Source organism: Schistocerca gregaria, chromosome 1 (assembly GCF_023897955.1).
Source record: "Schistocerca gregaria isolate iqSchGreg1 chromosome 1, iqSchGreg1.2, whole genome shotgun sequence".
Lineage (NCBI taxonomy): Eukaryota > Metazoa > Arthropoda > Insecta > Orthoptera > Acrididae > Schistocerca > Schistocerca gregaria.
In genome coordinates this window covers 363,092,206-363,098,003 of record NC_064920.1, presented here as the reverse complement: position 1 = coordinate 363,098,003, position 5,798 = coordinate 363,092,206, and the positions used below count along the sequence as shown (strand labels likewise).

Genomic DNA, 5,798 nt, shown 5'->3' with positions numbered 1-5,798 from the left:
TTCGAGAAATACCATCGGCCGAACATTCTACTGAAGAGGACGATCTTATAGCTGAAGTTATACAGACTATCTGAACGCAGGCCTCAAGTGCGGTTCGTTAAATAAATCTGCTAGACCGAGTGAACTGTCTCTTCAATTCTTCTGCTCCTCTGATGGGACCGACGTGGATACAGATGTATAACGAACTCTTAACACCTATCTTATAGGCCCCTACTGTGTTCACAGAGGGTATAATGATAACCACTCCAAAACCAAGTGGTGGTCATAGACAACAAGAGCCGGCCGCTGTGGCCGAGCGGTTCTAGGCGCTTCAGTCCGGAACCGCGCTGCTGCTACGGTCGCAGGTTCGAATTCTACCTCGGGCATGGATGTGTGTGATGGCCTTAGGTTAGTTAGGTTTGAGTAGTTCTAAGTCTAGGGGACTGATGACGTCAGATGTTGTCCTATAGCGCTTAGAGCCATTTGAAACACCATAGACCACAAGATTACCGGCCTTTGACATGATTGAATGCAGATTACAAAATCTTTGTACGTATCCTTCATGCCCACCTTCAAGCGACAGTAAAAAATAGTTCAAATGGTTCTGAGCACTATGGGACTCAACATCTGAGGTCATAAGTCCCCTAGAAGTTAGAACTACTTAAACCTAACTAACCTAAGGACATCACACACATCCATGCCCGAGGCAAGATTCGAACCTGCGACCGTAGCGGTCGCGCGATTCTACACTGAGAACCGCTCGGGCACACCGGCCGGATCGAAAGTAAAAGACAGGAATACGCACGGCACTAAGGGCATACTGGGATGTCAGAACACTGATGTCGGGCGTGCAGGTTACGAGGAGCCCTAGTGGCAGTGTCTTTCGATTACGCTTTCGGCCGATGAACCACATGTTTCTACGAGCGATCATGGAACTGATGGGAATCTTGTGGCTGACTCACGGCGCTCACGCGAGAGTCTTGTTGAATGATATTAGTTCAGAACCTATCACGATCCCGCGCTCTAAGCGCCAAAATTACCCCCTTTCAGCCATCTTATTACCTCTCTTGAACCAGCGCTACACGGCCTTCGACGACGCATTGGAGGTGTCCAACTACGAACCGCATCTTTCCGATGCCGAACATATGCCGACGACGTCGTTTTATTTGGTCAAGTCAAAAGACCAAGTCCAGGCGGCTCTGGGATGGTTTCAGCAGCATGGAACGATGGCGAGTAGTGTCTCTGACGCACAAAAGACCCGATTTATGGAAGTGGGCAGAAGGCTGTCACCAGGGACATTAGTGCCCATTGCCAAGGTCCCCACTCTGAAGTGGTTGGGACTGGTGTTCCGTTGAAAGATACGACGTACAGCGGTGGATAATTATCGACGGCTACTGTGGCAGATTCGTCTGTTAGTACGGCAACACGCACTGCGAGCATCAGATACTTCCCAGCGCGCACAGTATATCAACTTCTATTTGGACTCAAAAATAGTTTATTTGGCGTACATACTGCCGTTGCCCTCCACGATCGCGGCAGGGTTACTGTCAGCCTTTGGACATTGATGACAGCCTTGAAGCTACCACGGAGAGAAGGAGGCATCGGACTCGTAAACGTGAGGAAAAGGAGGCGTGCGATATTTCTTAGTACAATGGAACGATTTTGGAGAACCGAGCACGTCCTCTTTACGGTCACTGTGATCAACGAAGTGGCTCCCCATTTCACTCCGTCCACCAGACAATGTTGGTCACATTACGGCACCACTAGCATACTCCGGAACTTCTTCGTTGATTACAGTTACATTCAGGACGGTTTTGCGGAGATCAGGCGGCCCACAACGCAAGATGTTTATCGACGCTTCCCCCAACAACCCCCTCACAATGTTGTCGAACTAAAGTACGCGGCTGTACAGTGGCAGAGAATATGTTGAGCAGTTCATCCCCCTCTCTCCATACCGAGGTAGCTGCGTTGTGGTATGTAGCGGTAGACGGCAAGTTCCCGAACCGTCAAAAATACTGTTCAAATGGCTCTGAGCACTATGCGACTTAAATTCTGAGGTCATCAGTCGCCTCGAACTTAGAACTAAATGAACCTAACTAACCTAAGGACATCGCACACGTCCATCCCCGAGGCAGGATTCGAACCTGCGACCGTAACGGTCGCTCGGCTCCAGACTGTGGCGCCTAGAACCGCACGGCCGCTCCGGCCGGCCCGAACCCTCAACGACTGCACTCTATTCACCTGGTCGACACACCGATATGCTCCCACTGCGCGGTCATCGACTCCAACGAGCATCGATTGGTATGTGGCGCAGCAATCGAATGTTGGAAGCTTACGAAGAGAATGTTGGCCCTTTTACTGTGTACAGCGCACACGGCAATCAAAGCTGACAACCTGCTCTTCGACGATGAAATCTACTTTTCCACCTCCCGGACAAACGCCATCAGCTGGGTGACGTATTATCTGTATCGTGCTGACGACAAGGATGTCTTGGAGTTTTAGTACATACTATAAGAGCAACATATGATTTTGCGACCACGTGGAAATATAGAACATATTTTGCCAATTACTTGGGTTCGTTATTTACGGATCTTCTGGCTAGCTGGGGTGTTCCGGGGGCAAGAAGTGGACGAGATGGTAGATCGTGGTTGAGGAAATTATGTTCATGCCTTATACACTCGGGAGACTACATATCAGGGAGAAGCAAATCTGTGTACGCACCAACTATAGCGTTGCAGGTCTCCTTTTGTTTTGATAATGAGTTCGTTACATCTAGGCAGTATAGGCAGCCGTTCTGCGTTTGGATATGTCGACTAGAGCCTTCGGTTTCTTTATGTCGAGTTTTTTTTCGTATAAATGGCAGACAGACACGAACAAATAAGAAATTAAAAATGAAATGAACGCAACCATTTCATCCCTTTGCCCACATCCTCTGGAACGGGAGGGAGGGGACATTGTGGCTAGGCCTTGGGTTGCGACGCTTACCCACCCTGTCTCGGTCAACCCATAATCTGATTAGTTAAACTGCTAGTAAATAAAAAGAACAGAGAAAAAGTGGTTAGCGTCGCTGCTTCTAGATATCGGGGTCCCCACTTCGATATTCGGTTGTCAGAGATTTTCTTCGCTGAAATCTTCATGGACAATTCTGAAAAACAGTTTTTGGAAAATAATCCCACCATCTTCCAAGGTTGGAAACTTGTTTAGGTATGTTGATGTGTCGTTCTTCTGGACAGGTACTACCAAACAACGTCTGAAATTTCTCAAACAGCTGTATTCTAAACACAACAATATAAAATTGTCAATGGAGTTTGGGGGCATCTGCACAAATTATTTAATCTAACGATAGATATCAGTGATCACATTCATACTTTCAAGCTTTATAGGAAAGCTACCACCATAGATAGCGCAAGACCTCAGTCACCCATAAACATGCTGCCTGTAATTCAGTTATACATCGCCTAATATTCATCCCCATGTATAAAGACAACTTCCAAATGGAATTAAATGCAATCAAACAAATAGCATGAAGCAATGGCTACACTCCTACCTTGGTAGATTCTATAACAGACAAAAAGCAGAAACAACAGATGTATTCCCTTCTTTACCATATTTTCGACCCACCGCCTCAAGAGCGCAATAACTGGTACACAGTTCCTTAAATGTAATAAAAGCCTCATTGAATATAGACAGAAAGCTTAAATCCAGGAACTTAAAAACATCATTTTATGTGCACAACACTATTCGACAGTTTTTGCCGAATGGCAAAGACAGCCCCCCAGTTCTGGAAAAGAGTGGAATATATGCAAATTCTATGTAGGTCAGTCTGGAAGAGCAAAATGCTCCCGCTTGAAGGTGGACTTCGTTGGAAACATAGAAAACTTTTTCAGACCACCTGCTAAAAAAAAGGCCTTAGCTACAAGGTGCGACATGAAATATATCACATCCATAAAGGCAGCAAGACGAACTACCTTGACATAATGGAAATTAATAAACATATTTCCATTTGCCCAAGCTTAGTACGGAATGACCAGACACGGTTCCCTTATTCGGCACTTCTGACTGCAGGTACTATCCATAAGCCCACCCAAACGATACTGTATATTACCCCTCTTACTCAGATACCCCATTTGCCTTTTTTTCATTTCCTACATTTTCTCTTATCGTAGTAAAAAAACTATTGTGTATAATCACAGCTGCCTGACTCACCAGCTCTATCTCACCAGCATATCTCATCTGTAATTTAGGATCTACTAAACACAAGAATGGTTTATTCAGCCACACTTTTGGAACATGCCACCGAAGCTTATTGTTCAACTTATTTTCTTGTGTGGATAACTGTTGTAGTATGTATATACTTCATTAGTTAATGTGTCAGATATTTTATCTTAGTTAAATATTCTTACATCGCACCTTCACTGAAATAATTAGTCTCGTTTGTTCCTAAATTTAACATAATCCTTTTTATATTCGGAAAAGGAGGTACTCTGTAAGTGCACTAGTTAAAAAACTTTGATCCTACAAAATTTCACAGCAGCGCCTATTTATAGAATGAGATTTTCACTCTGCAGCGGAGTGTGCGGTAATATGAAACTTCCTGGCAGATTAAAACTGTGTGCCGGACCGAGACTCGAACTCGGGACCTTTGCCTTTTGCGGGCAAGTGCTCTACCAACTGAGCTACCCAAGCACGACTCACGCGGCGTTCTCACCTGCGAAAGGCAAAGGTCCCGAGTTCGAGTCTCGGTCCGGCACACAGTTTTAATCTGCCAGGAAGTTTCATATCAGCGCACACTCCGCTGCAGAGTGAAAATCTCATTCTGTAAACATCCTCCAGGCTGTGGCTAAGCAATGTCTTCGCAATATCCTTTCTTTCAGGAGTGCTAGTTTTGCAAGGTTCGCAGGAGAGCTTCTGTACAGTTTGGAAGGTAGGAGGCGAGGTACTGGCAGAAGTGAAGCTGTGAGGACAGCGCGGGAGTCGTGCTTCGGTAGCTCAGTTGGCAGAGCACTTGCCCGCGAAAGGTAGAGGTCCCGAGTTCGAGTCTCGTTCCGGCACACAGTTTTAATCTGCCAGGAAGTTTCAGCATATATTTATCTTTGTACTTGATGATGACGTAACAGCCGAAAATCGGTTTGTGGAACGAATAGTAAATACTGTAGAATATTACATCGGTGTTGTGCGTGTTTTCATTCAAAATGTATAAAATGTTCTACCAAGAACCGAAGGAATAGGCAGTCAATGCAATTAAAAGCATATTTAAATGTCTCACCTTTAAATTGTTCTATTTCGCTTTTAAACATATTGGCTGAAGAGCGGGATGTTTGTACCACCAACAGCGCCCACTTCCCTTTTCCTCTCTTCCCGTTGCTCATATGGGGCGAGAAATAGGAAAGAATATTAAAAATGAAAAGAGCAAAATTTCAGAACCGCCTAATGTTCCAGTCGACAAGTCAGGCGCTTACAGCACTAGAACAAGTTGCGGATAATTGATCACTGGAAGTGAAGAGGGGGTGGAGTGCGTGTTTGTGCCACTAGAACTAATCGAGAGTAATACAGTAACTGATGGCATGGAACGAGAGAGGCGGATAATGTGCGGGCCTACTGGCAGGAAGAAAGCAGTTCGCGGTGTAAATTTCACATCTTGGGTTCGGTTGTCCGTTGAGTCGCCGCAACAGTACACAAAACAAAATTGCTAGGAAACCATTTACTTCGGCTTTGAGTGAAAACATTAATAGATATGGGCAGAATATGGTTCAAATGGCTCTAAACACTATGGGACTTAACATCCTGAGGTCATCAGTCCCCTAGACTTTAGAACTACT

At 45.4% G+C, this 5,798-nt stretch overlaps 1 non-coding gene across 1 annotated transcript; it reads right to left on the bottom strand.

Moving 5' to 3' along the window:
* Positions 1-4,591: 4,591 nt before the first annotated feature.
* Positions 4,592-4,666, bottom strand: Trnal-caa (transfer RNA leucine (anticodon CAA)). Its single transcript has one exon. It is a non-coding gene; the product is annotated as a tRNA-Leu (tRNA).
* Positions 4,667-5,798: the final 1,132 nt, after the last annotated feature.